Below are 18562 nucleotides of genomic sequence, written 5' to 3'. Positions count from 1 at the left end.
TTGTGCTTTGCATGGGACATGCATGTATAATTATATGTGTGTGTTGATGCATGTTAACATGCAATTATATGTTTTGTGTTTTGCATAACATTGCAATAGTTTATGTTGTTGGTGTGCATTCAATGCATTGTATATGTGTTGTTGTGTGTGCCATGTACATGCAGATATGACTGTAAATTTGCTTGCAGTATCTGATGTATATGCTAATGTGCCAATGGTATGCTTGCATTTGTGCAACCTTGTTCATGACATTCATTTATTTAATTAAAAATTTGTTTAAGCCTTTCAATGTAAACTACATTACTGTTATGATAGTGATTAAAATTATTGAAGCCTTTATTTGCCAATTGTACAATGAAATAACGTAATTTTGTTATGGATTCAATGCATTAATTGCATGTTAAGCTATTTAGTACATGTTAATACATATTTATTCATGAACTCATGACTATAAGCATAGCATGTCGAACACATCATACCTGTGTAAATGTGCAACTGTTATCGTTACTCCAATTTGGTCAGGATGTGACAAAATTCATGTGTTATTAAAATATACAAGTATCTATTAAATATTGATACTATATTACATTTATAGATACTATATTTATGCTGTACTTTATTCTTTGCATTACTAGCATTATATGTTCTTTCCTTTGCTTAGTAACATCATACAGTTTGCAAGAATGACCATATTAAAACTATTGCATATTCAGTTATCTTAATAGTCAAACTGAATTAGAATCATTATTGTCTTGAGTTTCATCATGAAATCTTGAAAAGTTATAGTATCAAATTACAGTCAGCGAGTTTTCACTGTGTTTGATTCAATAGTGTACTATGTTACCTTTAATTAAATATATTAACATAGAAACTTCGATATGAGATGACATACAAGTGGTTATGCCATTCAATGAACAATTCATGCTGGGTGGACTCTGCCATCAATCAATTTACCTGTTAAACAATAAACTGACTGTAGTGAACTCCATTTAACTGATTCTTCAATTCTCTTCCCATAGATGGTAATAGATACTTTAACTAAATTCTCACATCAGCATTCATTTTTCCTTTAAAAAATATTACATGTTAATTTCCTATATTCCGATATACAAAATTAATTTTAAGAAAGCAGCTTGACTATTCATCACTAATTACCCATCCATATATAATATTTAATATTTAATGTAAAAAACCTAATTGATTATTCCAAATTACAAGTAAGTTTTCAAGGAGTTTTATTTTGACAGGTATAATTCATAATAAATAAAAAAATATAATAGCAGATTAATTTAATTTGTAGTATGTTTCATCATAAATTTGCCAGAATTGAATTCCTCACCATTCACCTTCTTTCGAAAAAAGAGACATTTTAAAATTAATAAAATCTTAGCAAGATACCTTGCATTATAGAGAAGTGTCAGCATCATTCTCCTTAAAATACTCCATCTCTGGTCTCCATCCACTAAATTTTACAAAAATAAATGTGAAGCTTCACTACCACTTCAACTTTCCACTGACAGTATAATAGAAAAAGTAGCTATGCAAATATTAAGTTTTCCACCAGAATCTAACGCTATAGGTTCCCCAATCCTCACTAGCAGGTACTAATGCGCAGCCCGCAAGCAAGGGCAAGAAGTACCAAAGCGCAGTTAGGCATTACCAACTGCCATGCATTTGAGACGTACACGCGGCACAAAAAAACGGATCATAAAGGTGCAGACCGCCCAGAGTACATAGCGTTCGAACGTCGCAGTCAGCTAAGCGGCACACGCTGCAGTACAACAAAGCCACAGTACAAACGAGAGGCGCTAGATCAGCATTCCCCAATCCTCCAGCAGTACAAAGCGGCAGCGGCAGCAGCGGCAGCAGTACAAAGCGGCAGCAGCGGCAGCAGTACAAAGCGGCAGCAGCGGCAGCAGTACAAAGCGGCAGCAGTACAAAGCGGCAGCAGCGGCAGCAGTACAAAGCGGCAGCAGCGGCAGCAGTACAAAGCGGCAGCAGCGCAGCAGCAGTACAAAGCGGCAGCAGTGGCAGCAGTACAAAGCGGCAGCATAAAAGCGGCAGCAGTACAAACGCAGGCAGCAGCGGCAGCAGTACAGCGGCAGCAGTACAAGCAGCAGCAGCAGCAGAAGTACAAAAGCGCATGCAGTACAAAGCGCAGCAGCAGCAGCATACAAAGGACATGCCCAGTCCTTAAGCGACTGGGAGCTGCGGCTCCCCATTGAATATCGACTTCACTTAAACACCCAGTCATACCTGTGGGTACAACAGCCACAACAAACACTCCCCAAAGAGATAGAACACCAGTCCAAGATAGTAGATGGATGGTTGTCCATTTACTATAAAAGTGCATATAACAAAGTATACGCATTAAAAATATTAATAACATACATGACAAGATCATGACTCACATGTATCAAAATATAGAAAATACACACGATTAACCAAATGTAACATAAATAACCGATTGTAATATGAATAAATCAATATCTCGCTAAAACACTTACTTTGGCAAGAGAGACCCACTCTGTAATAATTTCTAAACTTGATAAAATCAATCAATAAAATCAGCTCTCACTGTTCAGAGAACAAAAATCATAACAAAGGAAAATAACACTTTCCCTGTAAAGCCACAATATTGTTTCAAACAAATATTCAATATTCATTAAATATACCATTGTTATTAGTTATATTCATCTCTAATAAACATCTTGCTACTTACCTTCTTTCAATAATAAAAGCACTTGAGAGTTGTTGGAAGTCAAGATAATCCTATGTAGTGACTACACCTTTACTAATTCTGATATTATAATTCTGATTGCAACTGCTTCAATCTGGAGAGTTTTATGACCTAATCATTCTTTCATTTTCCATGTTATTCTATAATCACCTAAGTTTAAACATTCATTTCATAAACATTCTGCACAGCTAATCAGCTTCATACTTTCTACTTACCTCCTTTCACTAGAGGTTCTTTCTTGCATTTCCAGAACTGGAACTTGTTCTTTCCTTGGCTTCATTCCTCGCAGCATCTGTTAACACACTGCCTCAGTATTAAAACCACTTCCAAACACAAACAGATCACACTAAATGAACATCCTGGGGAGTTTGTATCATATTCGTAAGTTAAGAAAAAGAAAACCAGTTATCACTTGCCATAAAATCAAATTTTTTGGCACATTTTTATTAACTATCTTTAGCAACTTCTCTACAATCTCTTTAAGCATTAATTGGTTAAGGGTATGGATTTGGTCTTTGCTGCTACTGTGCCAAGTTTTTATTTATTTTATAATCTCAATCCATCATTACAAATAAGGGATTAACAAATACTGACATGAGATACAGCACACACAATTTTATTTATATTTAAAATGAAGCAAAACATTTTAACTCCAAGCTCTCTCCCTCCGACCCTCCCTTTTGATGTGCTTTTTTTTTCTGTGAATATTCATTATTTCAGGTTTCCAAGATCCTATAAAAATTAAGTCTGATGTTAATAAGACTTAAGATCAGACTGCCAGACGTCTCAGTCAGGGGATTTATATTTTCAATGAATGATCCGTTTCTAAATATAAAAAATACATAAAAGGACGCATAAAATGTTTGTGCCTTTTAAGCAATAAGTCAAATACAACTTACTCTTCTCTGCATGGGTAAAATGAAAAACCCTAATGAAGGTGTATGAAGGGTCCTGTACACATTTGATAATGAAAATTTATCAGTACTGCCCAATGATGCCAAATCTTATAAATTATCTTAGTGGTTGTCTATTAACTATGTGAAATGAAAAAAATATGAACGCTTTTTTGAAACTTTGTCTGTCAAATACGAGTTTAATAAAACAGATGCCACCAGGGATGGCAAGGAAGGACACTCTAAGCCTGCAGTGAGTAGCTTATTAACTGTATTTAAATTGAGAGCTCCAAAGTGCTTTATACTACCTGTTTACCTTTTTACTCTATTTTCTTAAATGCTTTATTAAATATTGTTATTAGTATTAACACAATCACTGTCAATACAGATAACAGCTTCAGTATTAATAACATTAGAACATAAAAAACAAAAAAAAAAAAGAGGAAGGGGAAGATCAGGCAAGAGTAGACTAATAATTGACTCCTTGGTGGCTGAGCACTTTTGGGAGCTTTCTATGTGTACATACATTAAACACTACACTAAGGTGATCATCATATTTACCTAGCAGCATTGGGTTAATGAAGTTTTACCATCTTCCCACTTTCCTGAAATAAACATGCTTACACAGCACAGCCTTGGCACTCAGGGTAAATGACTACACATGTCCTCAATAGACTGATGGCCTATTTGCTTCAAATATTGAAAATATGCAAGGGGTTTAAAAATACGTATCATTTTAGTATCAATGTAACATCAGCATTCAAAACTTCAATAGCTCAACTTGCCATGATCATCACCTATGAGAATTTCATGTCTAAGTTTTTTTTAGTATTTGTTAAAATAATAGAGGGCCTCCTGTGCATACCAAATCAGACCTGGAAATTGATTATCATATTCATATTCTAAAATAGAAAAAAAAGTCAACACATTTATAAACATGAAAAACAGTTTGCCAAATATTGACCTACTAAGAAATGAAGCTTGCAATCTGTAGTACTGAAAACATTTTAAAAAGTTAAACTTTATATTATTATTTACAGATTAGACCATGAAATTTTGTTTGAACTATATTTGACAATTCTAGATTGGCTCTTCCAATAATTCATTCTACTTGTACATGGATTTCCATAAAAAAATCAGATTTCTGTATTTCATAGTTTGATTCTACTGAATATCTAAAATCATTTTTATTGTACTTCCACTACTAATTTTCAATTTCTCCATTGCCTTTACACATTCCTCTTAATTGTCTATTGCCTTGTCTTAGAATCTATATGCTGAAATCAAATATCATGCCTTCTTGCAGTGTGAAATATATTTTCTAGATTTACTGAACTTAGTCATTCTCTTTGGCATACTTGCAAATGAAATAACATAATGGAAACAAAGGTTCTCATTGTCTCCAATGGCTGTTTGGCCTCAAAGAGGTTAGGCTCCTTGTCTGAGGAATATTTTAAGTTCACTGAACATTTACTTGGAAAGGTGATGCTCTATTCAAACAATACCTCCTCCTCTGAATGCTTTTAGGAGGTTTGCTCTATTATATGAATTAACGCATACATTTCATTAGATTTTTATTTCAGATTCTCACCACCTATCAAGTTTCTTGGAACAATTTTCTCTTGCATCTTTACCATAACAGATAATTCTTTCCCTGGAACTATTCTTCACAGCTTATAGTATCAACAACAAAACAATCTGTCACTTTTATAACAGTTATTCTTTTTGCTTCTTGTAATGAATGTATGGATCATAAGAATGTGAAAAATTAACTGGGATGCTGCAATCTGTCTAACAGTCAAAGGCACCAAAAATAATATGAATATTTAAATTTTCCTGTTTAAAAATAGGTATGCCATCCAGCCTCTCCTCTGTGCCTGCAGTGTGGCCTCCCCTCCATGGATTGCCCACATTCCTCTTTTGCTCCTCCAGTTCTGGCAGAAGAAAATCTTACTAAAAATGGTATTCACACACATTTGTAGTTTCCATTAAAACATTCCTCTTATTTCACCTGGGTAGCCAATCTAAGGTTCACAAATTTCATTTGATTTTTGCCTGGCAAACAATTTACACTTGTATCTACCTGTGAAAGAATAAGCAATATGTCCTGTATCTAGAGTAATTGTGTGGTCTCCATAATCAAGAGTTCAAGATCTTGGTTATGTTAGACGTTGTCACTCATAAAATATTCCATACACCTTGACTTTACAATTTAACTTTACAATTTATTTAAAACGAGATTTAATGCTGATGGTCCTGCAAACCATTTTATATACAGCAGTTAGGCATACAAAGAGCTGATGCTCAAAAGCACAGTTTCATTAAAGAACATTGCCAGAGGAGATTGGTGCTCCTTTGAAGACATTTATGTGTTTTTGGCTAACATTCCAGATGCTTTCTAATACTTTTAACATTCAAAGTAGAAAAATCTCATTCTACATTATAAAACAGAGGTAGTAACTCTTTCCACTAATATTTCTAGTAGATTTCATTGGAGCTTTAATAACAAAAAGTTATTTACCTGTGCAAGAAATGCAAAATATTCACACTTACTTCTCCGCCTGTGATCCATTATTTCATTTCATGTGGCTGTCCATGCATCTGTCACAATTCAGATGGGCTGGTAATAGACAAGCAAATGTTGTAAATTTCTTACGTTACTGAATGATAGTTTGACCAAAAATTATTTCAATAAACTTGTCAAAGTCATAAGTACACCAAATGCTAATACACAAATCACATGGAAAAAAATAAATTAACCTGGTATCTTTGCAACACTCAACTGTCCTCCTTCCTCTTATGACAAGGAATCTGATAACAGCCTTACGGATTATTTATTTTCCCTGCACTAACAATACCCTCAACCACTGCAGTCTGTATCAACCTCATCACCTGCAAGAATTTTTTATGTAAAGCAAAAAAAAATTTACATTTTCCACCCTGCTTCATGACATATTGCAAGTCTGCTACAATAATTATGAAAAATTAATTTCTTATATGCCTTTATTACATAAAGTGTAGTTGTCATTCTTACTCGATGAATCCCTTTACATTCAACAGTTATTACCTACATTAAATAAGAAAGTGCTACGTTGTAGGGAGTCATGATGAACAACCGCTGTATTAATCTGGAGTTTAAATTTGAAAAACTGACATGCAAACAAGAACAATGTTATTAAACAAACTTAGATTTCAGAGTTATACCATCTACTTCTCTCCTTCCAATGGAGGTCCTTTCTTGGCTTTCCTACATTGGATCTCTAGTTCTTTTCTCGTCCTTATCCCTCACTGCATCTGTTAAAGCATTACCTTTTATTTAAACAACCTCCAAACACCTAATTATTACATTAAATGATCTTATACATATGTAACAGAATGCATTATTTATATAACAAAGCAAAATCCATTTGCAAAAGTAATAATTCTTCAGCATCCCCTAATCCTTGTGTAAACTGTTAATAGGTCAAGGGTATGATCTGTCCCTCTGATTTGCTACTGCCATGCAATGGTAATTTTTCAAAACTTATTCACTGCCTCAATTCAAGCATTATTGAACAAATTCAAGAGAAGTTGACTGCAAAAAAAAAAACACATTTGTACTCAAATTAAGCAACAATTTGTTAGTTATGTCTTTTCGTGAAATTATAAAAAAAATTGGAACACTTAAAAATGTTGTTATTCTATAACAAAATTACCTAAACCATGCTGAAATTCTATTACAACTAAATTTTTATAGCTTATTCATATCTAAAGGATTGGTACATTAAAATTTTGAAGTTCATAGGTGAGTACATGCCACTATCCTTAGAACCCATAAATATTTTAATATTAATCTTGCTCCTAACAAACAGGATATTACACTGCATTAGCCACTTTACCTGTGCTACCCTGTTCAGTTATAGGTCCATGAATTTAATTTAAAATCTTAAATTCTACAAACGGTATCTAAATCATTAAATTAAATTTAAAAATTCTAGAAGAGAGTACCTTTAAAGAAACTTCAGAGGACAGTGGTTTGAAGTATTGCACAAATGCCTGGAAATAAATTATAAGAGGAATTAGAAGAGATTACTTGAAAGAAAACTTAGGAGGGCAGGGGTTGGCAGAGAGAAGATGGCAAAATAAGATGGAAAAGATGAGGGGAGAGTGAAAAACACAAATTTTCACTTCCATGTATAGTGGTGAGCGAGTAGCCAGAGAATACAAAAAAATGACTGAAAAACTAAAAGGAAAACATACAAAGGAGTCATGCATTATCTATATGCACAAATTAAAACAAGAAAAATTATGAATGCCAAAATTCACAAAAACACAGGAGAGAGAGAGAAGAGAGAGAGAGAGAGAGAGAAAACAAAAAACACAGAAGGGAAGAGAGAGAGAGAGAGAGAGAGAAAAAAAAAACACAGAAGGGAAGAGAGGAGAAGAGAGAAGAGAGAGAGAGAGAGAGAGAGAAAACAAAAAACACAGAAGGGAAGAGAGAGAGAGAGAGAGAGAGAGAGAAAACAAAAAACACAGAAGGGGAAGAGGAGAGAGAGAGAGAAAACAAAAAACACAGAAGGGGAGAGAGAGAGAGAGAAAACAAAAAACACAGAAGGGAAGAGAGAGAGAGAAAAAAAAACACAGAAGGGAAGAGAAAAAAACACAAAAAAGGATAGGGAAAAAGAGAAAGGAAGGGGGGAGGCAGGAGAGGCAAGATTCATTATCTAGTGATACTTAAGTTTAACCTCAGAAAATGTGGCTAATCTAAGAAACTATCTGAAGAGGACAACCTGAAGAGGTTATATACATCTTTATGTTGATCTTGGCCAAGACAAAAAACTCAGTCCTGCTAGACCTTATGCCAAGAATCCCTGACAATACTCAAGCTATAGCACCAATAAAACAGGAAGAACACCCACTCACACACACATCTAATGTACTGTTGTCTCCATCTCAATAACTGTCAGAAACTTTGAGTAACTTATTCTGATTAGTTAACCCAGTTTATTAACACCAGGTATTAACACCAGGCTACATGGCAAAGACATTGACATCGCAGCCCATCAGACAAAAAAAAAAAAAAAATTCTTGGCTATGTCCTTACTAGCATTTGATTCACTAATGTATCTTATGAGATTTTTTATATAAATGGGCAAGATTCACCATTTTACAAATGAAGGAAAAATTTTAAGGAAAAACCAAATGGTTTGGCAAAAAGTAAGACAATCGAAAGGAGAGAAATCTCTGGAGAACTTTTTGTACAACTTTGGATTCCAAACACATTCAAGAAACTAAAAAAAATAAATAAAAAAAAAAAATCCACAGGAATTGAAAAATGTCATATTTCCAATATCTAACCCCAGCAAAAATCCAACATTTAAAAAAATTGATTTATAGGACATATCTTAAAATTTAATGAAAATATACAACAAATTGGTCCCTGGAAATGTCTAAAAATCTGATCTAACATGATTCAAGCAAAATTAAAGTACACAGTGGCATTACCAGTAATAGACTTGCATAAAATATTTAGTTCCGAGTATAGCAATGGGTTGCTTTAGATCAACCCCAATAAATATAACTTTTATACTGATGAACACTCCATAGCAATTAGAAAATGATAAATGCCAGAAAATGCTTACCAGTAATATGGTGTTCATGAAGTTAAAAATAGATATTGCATATTTTATGCATTACTAGTGGGAACAAAAAAAAAAAATGCAAGTTACAGATGTTCAGAAAACAGACAAGATTTAAATCTTGTCTGGTTATATGCTTAGTTACTGAAGGACTACTGATAAATTGCTAAAAGATTAAACATTTGAAGAACGAGATAAAAACAATGTTGAAAAAAAAACAAATTTTGTACAGAAAATAAATAGGACACTTGATCAAGACTTAAAAAAAGATAATTCCATATATGATTTAATCCAAGATTAAAAGTAAAAAAAAATTGGGTCATTTTTACTCAAAACAGGATTTTAAAGAAAAATTGGTCAGCATTATGTTTCAGATTTACTTCAGATTTACATTATCTTCTGGGCAGATGTGGCCCGATCAGGCAAGGGTGCAACTTTCAGTCAATTATTATACATGTGCCAAGTTAGACCTTCATATAACTATTTGATTACCAAGAAACCTAACACTTACTATGCTTATAGACAGCATTTCGAGATTTATAAGAAGTTTTTTGTTCTTAGTTATGCCTCTTGACCCAGATAAGCCTTGAATTATGCTCCATTGTGCAAGGCACTCATTTTTTCAAGCAAATTTGAGGGTTCTCAAATCAAATACTTGGAAACTATTGGGCTAATCAATATGACTTCTACCTGTACTTCTGGATGAATACACAAAAAATAAATATGGCACAGAGAAAATGGGCGAGGAGTCACGTTCAACCTTTATATTCTATCAAACCACTTACACTAGTGATTTTTTTAAGCATTCTCTGTCACCTTTATTTTTAAAATAAAGTTGTGTTCTATATACTTAACCCAATGCCACTGGGGAAAATGCTGGGCTCATCTTGATTTTGAGAAACGTCTCTGTACATAGATGGTTCTGCTTGTTCTTAGCCACAAAGCAGTCAATTAGTAGACCTAGTGACCTTGGCTGATTTCACCCTTCCTTGAATTCACAGGAAAAAATTTATATTTTACTAATGCTATGAATATCAATGGTGTTACTTTTATTACACATAATTACTATAATGTTATAAACATTAGTAACAGGAAAATATGAACGTTTAAATATTTTCATAAATCAAGGAAAAGGGTGAATGGGCAAGACAGGCAGTACTCTTAACTGGCTCATTAATACAAGTGTAGCCATCTGTGTCAAAAGCTCAGTTAGCATGGCATGTACGCATCATGCCATTCCCATCAGCACTAGGTTGGAAGAGACTGAGTTTGCTCCTTTGCCAATTGTTTCCACCCCCCCCCCCCCAACACCAATACCTCAACCATTATACCATTATACCACCACCAGTCAGTCATTTTTACACAACTTTGCTTTTACTATCAGCGCTATTACCAATATGCCATAGTCGTCACCATCAGTATTTCCTTTTACAACTATAAACAATATTACTCATACCTTTTAAAACTGCCTGATCATTACAATTTAGCTTGGACTTGCACAAAGTTAATAACTTCATGTATTTTCATTTGTTAGAAAGTGCCACTGGTTATTAAAAAAAAGGAATTTTAGATTTTAGATTTGAAATAAATAAATCTTGAAAAGTTGTAGAATTTCTTTCCGATTGGATGATTTTAAGTTTAACCTCATTTATCAGTGACAATGATAATCTTGTGACATTTTTAAACAAAGCAATGATGATGACTAAAACTACTAGATCTTAATGATAAACCTCGTCAAATTATGGCCTTTCAAATTTGATTAAAAAAAAAAAAAAAATGAAAATGGCCAAGGAGCAAATTCAGCCTCATTTACTAAAAAAATTATTACAGACAGATATCTGTCTGATATCAAAGTTCATGGAGAAGCTTTCCATAGATAAATCATATCTAAATAAACTAAGTAAAAATGTAATGACTACCAAACTTGGACTTCAGACCATAAAACTCGACCCCTTGCCCATTTGTATTAGGATTTATCCTACTGGAAGAAATATCTTCTGGGTTACTTTAAAGATAAAGAGGTATATTACAAAAGCAGATATTCCAAAAGACAATGACAAAAAAATTGTAGATTTGATCATGTATGAAACATTTTTTAAACTCCCACAAACACAACCCTGTCTATGCTATGTTGTTGTTTTTTGTGTGTAATCAAAACTGCAGATGTCAAAGTTAGCGGTGTAATATCCATTCAATTTTATTTTGCTTGGAAAAAAAAAATGAGTATTGCACAAAGGAGCATCAAGCAAGGCTTATCAGTTACCGAGTATAACAGAATGTCATGTCTTAATGTAAATTTTGAAGTTTACTTTTTAAAGTTCTCAAAAACCATAAAATTTGCTTCTGTACATTAAAGGTATTAGCCCATATATGAGAGATTTAATCAAATATGAGTCATGATGCCAACCACTCATGGGGGATTTGAGAAAGGATGACCCTGATTTAAAAAAAAGTATTTGTACTCCTATGGAAAAACAATTTAAAAGAAAATATTGGCAATCGGATCTCTCGAGAAAGCTACTTTTCTTAGGCTCAAGAAAATGACTGAACTCAAAAGGATGTAAGAAGCTTTGAGTCTTAAAAGAGACAATAACCCTGAATAACTTTTCCAAGATAATGTTAAAACAATGTATTTAATATGCAATCTAAAAAAACAAGGCACTGCAACAAACTCAGCCGCTGAACCTTTCGAAATTCTTGAAATCTTTTCAAAGAGAAACTAGCACCACCACTACCAAATCGACAGACAATTTTGGATATTGGAATAGTAGGAAGTTTGGAATAGTAGGAAGTCTACAGAAGGAGAGAAATAATCTTATCTTTACCCATTAACACTACCATCTTGTATAATGAAAAACTTTTCAGCCTGCAGAGAGACACAGGGGGAAAGAGGGAGAGAGAGAGAGAGAGAGGAAGACACACACACACACACACCACACACACAGGGAAAGAGAGAGAGAGAAAAAGACACACACACACACACACACACAGGAAAGAAGAGGAGAGACACACACCACACAAACAGGGAAAGAAGAGAGAGAGAGAGAGAGACACACACACAACACACACACACACACACAGGGAAAGAAAGAGAGAGAGAGAGACACACACACACACACAGGGAAAGAAAGAGAGAGAGAGAGACACACACACACACACAGGGAGAGAGAGAGAGAGAGAGAGAGAGAGAGAGAGAGAGAGAGAGAGAGAGAGAGAGAGAGAGAGAGAGAGAGAATTGCCCCAGACATCAGCTGGAGTTTTTCAGCCAAGTACCCACCTCCCACTCAGTGATTGTCCCCACAATTAAAGTCAAATAAAGTTTAATTAATGGACCAAAGCTGCTTAATGATATGCTAAGAGAAACTGGGTTCTGATTAAATTCTACACTGGAAGTATAAAAGTGCATTAACAAAATAACAAGAACTAAAGCATATTGTCCCTCACATTCCATTTCTAGCTGCAGAAAAAAGATAGACAGTACAAGGATGGGCCTAGCAGGAGCCACTAGTGTGGCTTTTGCTTTAACTTACATGACCAAATGTAATTGCTTTCCTTGCATCTTTTCCTATCCAACACCTCTTGCTCTCTTCAATAGAATCATTTTTCTTAATTAGTATTTAAACTGGCCATTGGTTTCACAATCAAAGAATTTAACACTTACCAAATTCAGAAGTACTACTCCTATGTCCATACATGTGAACCTGGACTCAACTGATCTGCAATATCAAAAGTATTTTGAAATCTCTAAATCTTTTATTATAAAGTATTCATCCAATGATGTAATCATGCTTGTATTCCACCTTTACATATACAATAACAAGATTTTATTCTGCCATATTTTCTACCTTAATAAAGCGTGAAAAATAAATTTACACTTCGAGTTCATTATAATATTACTGTTTGAGAAGAGGGATTACACAAGTAAACAAAAGACTTTGCATTTCTATTTTTAGTATGGTTACTCAATATATACACAGTGGACCTCCAAGCACATGACATTTAACCCAGTGCCAAAAGGGAAAATGTAATATTCACTATAATTTTGTTAACCCAATGCCGATAGGGAATTCTAATAAAAAATGGGGAAAGTGCCGTGCTCATTTTTTATACTTTTATGAAATGTCTCTGCACATAGATGGCTCTGCTAGTGCTTAGCTACAAAGGAGTCAATTAGTAGATCTTGTGCCCTTACCTGATTTCACCTTTCCTTGTATTGGCGGGAAAAACTAATTGTTTACTAGTGCTATGAATATCGATGTTATTATTTTTATTGTAAACATTAAAATTAATATAATGTTATAAACATTAGTAACAGCAAAATAAGATAACGTAAAATATTTTCGTAAATCAACAAAAAGGATGAACGGGCGAGACAGTCAGTACTCGTAACTGGCTCATTGGTGATTTAGTATATACAAGTGTAGCCATCTATGTGTAAAAACAATTAAACAAGTAAACACACAGTGGGCATGGCATGTACGTACATGCCATGCCCGTTGGCAAAGGGTTAAATGGATTTACATATTCCACAAGTGTTATTAGTATTGAGGTGGTTATTATTTGGCATTTTAAGCATCTTGTTAAGAATAAAACAAAAATACAAAAAAAAAATATTTTAATCAAGTGCAAGCCATTAAAAAGGCTGAGTCATTCTTTAATATCAATTCTTAGGAATTTATCAAATCATTTAAATAAATCTTATATAGGTCTACAACTTTTACAGCATGGAAACAGGTTACCAAAAGACCTTTATGTATATAGTTTAGCACAGTTTTTAACTTTTAAATACAAACCTGAAAGTCTGAGAAGCATGTCAGGACATCTAGGAGTCTTGGGCTGTAGTTGAAACAACTATTTCATGCTCCAAACACTACCTGAAGGAAATTTGTCCCTTAGGATCAGATTTTTTTCATCCATGAAACCTTAAAATACTATATCAAATATCAATTCAAGACAAAGCTTATGAATCACAAAAATATTCAGCTTTCATTAAAAACTATACTTACCGAAATTATATAGTAGTTTATAAAACATTCACCTTGCCTCTGCACACAATCCTAATTGCAAGAGTGAGAAATCAAGTAGATGACCCCAAGCTAGAAAGTACATTAATTTCATTAGGGCATATACTAATATACTAGTGCATATGCAAGTTTCAAATAAAAATGAATCGGCCACAGATTATGAACTGCTCCCTTAAATGAAGTTGAAATAATTTGCTCTAGTTTGTCATACAGCTACAGCTATAATGAATCAACCAGCAGAGGGAAAAAATGCAAGAAGTGTTCTCACTCCATCTGGTATAAATTAAATAGTTACCATCTTATTTGAGGGCACATTTTGGATGATCAATCATTACTTCTAATCCAAGTAATTTCCATCTATCACCAAAATCTATTATATGATAATCAAAGTGGTAAGCAAGTGTACATTCCACATTAAAATCTAGTTTCTTTCTGCATGGTTAAAACAAAGTTTAATAGCAGAAGGTTTTGCAGAACTACACATTCTGAAACTAAACTTGTATATCTATGGTAGAAAAATTATACTAAATTGAAGTTTCTTAAAAGAGAAATAGGTGTGATTATCATTACTACATTTACATACTTAATGGCGCAATTCATACAAATAAGAGATACAGCTACTTAATATTCCTACAAGTTCCTAAGTTCCTGTTCTTTTCCTTGCATAAACTTTACATCTGATATTTGATCTTATATTTCATATTTCTTACCTTTTGTTTTTTATCTTCCATTTCTCTCTTAATTCCCCCTACTGCATCCTTTCCCAAGCAGCTGCAATACACTCTGCATTAGGGCATTACACACCTTAGAGTTTGTCTAGAATACAAATTTAAGAACTTGGCTATGCCTTTTTAACACAGTTGTATCAACTTCTGATTAATATTCCCCGATCTACGGATGACCAAAATTTCATATTTTACTTCCCTATTCTTGACTATTTTAAATGTAATAATATTTACCATTAAAAATTGTGAAGGCCATCTAGCTCTTATTCAGTCCCAGGTGCAACTTCAAGCTTGTGGAAATGACCTAGCCTGCTCCTCCAGCCCTGCCAATGTACCGCTTTCACAGTTGAGCTTGACAGCTCTTCTGAAAATCTAAGCCCAAAATCAATAGTTCATATTAGCTTCAGTTATACATCTACACTTGAAATGTATGTAAAAACAAATTTTGATAAAATATTTCCTTTGTGATACATATTTCTGAAGGTTTCCTAACTTATGTACTTACCTGCAAATAGAAAAACTTCCGACTTCTTCAAATTGTTTTTGCTCAGAGTCCCTTTGTAGTCTAGAAGTCATGATAATCCTTTCCACATCTAAAACTGCAGTTGAACAGTCAATGAATACCAAAGGCAATTGCATAATTCATGTTACAAGCCAAGGAGTAACTAGCATTTGCTTAACTTTAAGGTCAATTTTCATTTTCCAACAGTTCTCTAAATAAACCAAGAAATTTTTCCATTTCTAAAAACCTACATAAAAAAAATGAATAAAATAGAAATGATAACCAACCTATTTTTAAAATGTGTTTAAATAAGCTATTAAAAAAAAAGTTCAAAACATGTCTCTTACCTGTAAAAATAGAAAACTTATTCATAGCCATCTTTGGTCTCTCCACTGCCATGGATTGCCGACAAGACTTCCTACCACCATCTCTTGAAAGATCTACAAAATGAAATGCAAGGCACAAATGGTTTAAATCAACTTTATTTCCATGGAACTATTAATATAAATCTTTGTATGCCACCGATACAAACTGCTAAATCTATCAAACCAATGTTTTCCTATTAAAAGAAACCCACCTGCTGCATTTTTTTTTCCCCTCTTCCTCCGCCTTCCTGGCAGCAAAGGGTCTTCGTCACCACTAGGAAAATCCAGTCCGTTATCGATGTTCCAGCCTTATACATGGAATTGAAAATTATTTTTCAGTAATTAATCAATTTGCATTTACTCTATTAAGAAATCTAATTAACTATCCATCATTAAAATGTACAGATTCTCAATAAATACTGGTACAATTTTCAGGACTTCACAATTTACAAACGGACCTTCCATTGCCAAGATTTAGTAACCATTTCAACTCTGTTGTTTATCCACCCAGTGTTGGAAAAAAAAAAAGTCGCAAACAATGAATGTAACAAAAGATTCTAGGATGAAGATATTCCATTTCATCAATATGGATCTATAAAAAAATAATAATAATAAAAAATAAAAACCGAAAGATTCAAAAATAAGTTTTAATCCTAACTATGATTCATTATAATAATGAAAACAAGATCACCTCTAATTAGATATTAGAGTTAAGGTTGTCTTATCAACAAACTGAACATGCAATATTCCATTGTTACTCTTACACATGCAATTACTGCTACTCATGCATGAATCTACATACATAAATAATCCAATACTACATACTATGCATACAAAATACAATATTTCAAAAGAGCAAGAATTTCCAATCATTACTGCCTTTTCCTTTTTTTTTTTTTTTTTTTACAGCAGCCGACAGACCTGCAAATCCTCAAAGATGTAAAAGCATATTCCTGGAGAAAATAAAGATAGCAATCTTATAAGTAACAAAATATTTTTCCTGCATCACACTGGGGTCACTGTTAGAGAACAGCCAAAATACCCAGAGCAAATGGGTCAATCCCCAAAACACTTGGTTTTAGGCTTTTCCATTTTTACCTTGCATTTTCAACCACAATAAGGGTGATTTATCAAACAAGGTTCACTACTATTTCATAAAATAAGTATACAACCTTTGTTTAGAAGACTTTTGTAGCAATTCAGGATAATTCAAAAAAATTTACGGTCACCAGCGAAATAACACTCCTCATTCAGAAAAAAAAAACAATGTATGCTTACATTGTAAAGCACATTAAAGATTTTCCCACAATACATAATCTAATCAGGAAATAAAAATGGATAATACAACCAAGTGAATGAGAAATTCAAGAGTTAATGGGACCCAAAGAAGGGAGGGGGAGAACTATGCCCCATGAGAGGATTGTACAATAAACAGGTAAAATCTGTTATATTTCACACCGAAAAAAGTGCCAAAAGGCAAAATAAATAACAAATAAAAATTAACAGTACAACTCGTTTACCAAGTTGGAAGATGAATTTTAAAATATTTATGTTTTTTTTTTCCTATGGGGGGATAAAATTTTTAATGGTACCCATTATAGCACAGCCATAAAAACAAATCTAATTCCCAATCACACTGATTTGAATCTTTCAAAAACTCATTTTACAGATGAAGTTTCTCAAAACCTGATTATAAAAAAAATACTGCAACATTCAGGACTATTTTTTGTAAAAACCTCTACCCTCCAAAACCCTTTCCTTGCCACAGGATTGGGGGACCTGTGGGGAAAATCACATTTTGAGAAGCATAAATGCAATTTATTCACCTTGTGCAAGGAACCTTTACAGATGCTCACCAGCACAGCAACAACAGTGGTCTCCACACCTCTCAGTGCCTAAGCATAAAAGGTCAAACTAATCTACACATATTCCAGTAAGACTGAACTTAGACTGGTTATATGATAAACCTCTTGACCAACAGAGAAATCACCCATTCCTGATACAAGGCCTGGCTCTGTACTGCTTCAGCCAGACAAGGCCTCCAAAATAAGCAGAAGTTTCACTTTCACACAGCTATATGAGACAAGGTAACCTTTGCTCATATTGCATAGAATAAATTTTCCTGCACAAGTTGAAAATATGAAAGTTATGCAAAACTACTGTCACAGGAACTCAAAACAAGTATTCCATAGTCCTACCAAATAAACACACGTTACAGGGTACCTTTCACGTCATAGTCATGGTAATAAGTAATTATGTTAATCCTTTTAGAATACCGAGGTACATATTAAGTATGATATTCAAAATCACATCTTTGTTACACATTTTATTACCAATGCTCCTATACTGTTATCGACAAATTCTACTTCTAATAGGGCAGGAACAAGGGTGAAACTTGAGGGACTGAGGCTGGTAAAACTAGCCTATTCAGCATAAAACTCATATCAAGCAAGAAGCCCGTTTCTCTCACTCCCTCAGTAATAGCCTTAAGGTTCTGTCAGTGTAAAAAGTAAACTATATAAGAAATACTGGAGCATTTACAACATGGAATACTTTAGTATGCATATACACAATACCTGCACTCACACTGCGATGATCCACTTACACGTAAAGAGAAAATTGTACTACGATACACAAAATTTGCCCAGGCAAAAACCAATGTCGCAAAAACAACAGGTTGTATAACACATAGGAA

The 18562-nt window shown here is 33.7% G+C and overlaps 1 protein-coding gene across 45 annotated transcripts in view; it reads right to left on the bottom strand.

The window, feature by feature from the left end:
* The window catches only part of LOC119597902, a 61371-nt gene that overhangs the window by 29900 nt on the left and 12909 nt on the right, over positions 1-18562 (bottom strand). For 15 of the 45 annotated variants that reach the window (XR_005230920.1, XR_005230928.1, XR_005230924.1 and 12 more), the window contains 6 exons: positions 12913-12967; positions 6838-6927; positions 6394-6525; positions 6187-6253; positions 4195-5567; positions 2956-3032 (listed from right to left, as the gene is read on the bottom strand). The gene's annotated coding sequence lies outside the window, so the exon portion shown is untranslated. Of the gene's footprint in view, positions 1-2722; positions 2835-2955; positions 3044-4194; positions 5568-6186; positions 6254-6393; positions 6526-6837; positions 6928-7620; positions 7667-12781; positions 12838-12912; positions 12968-14044; positions 14124-18562 lie in introns of those variants that run through there. The other 30 variants (XR_005230910.1, XR_005230912.1, XR_005230919.1 and 27 more) reach the window with 22 other exon arrangements.

Source organism: Penaeus monodon, chromosome 40, assembly GCF_015228065.2.
Source record: "Penaeus monodon isolate SGIC_2016 chromosome 40, NSTDA_Pmon_1, whole genome shotgun sequence".
In the NCBI taxonomy this organism is placed as follows: domain Eukaryota; kingdom Metazoa; phylum Arthropoda; class Malacostraca; order Decapoda; family Penaeidae; genus Penaeus; species Penaeus monodon.
Note: the sequence above shows the minus strand (reverse complement) of the source record. Positions and strands in the feature narration are given on the sequence as shown.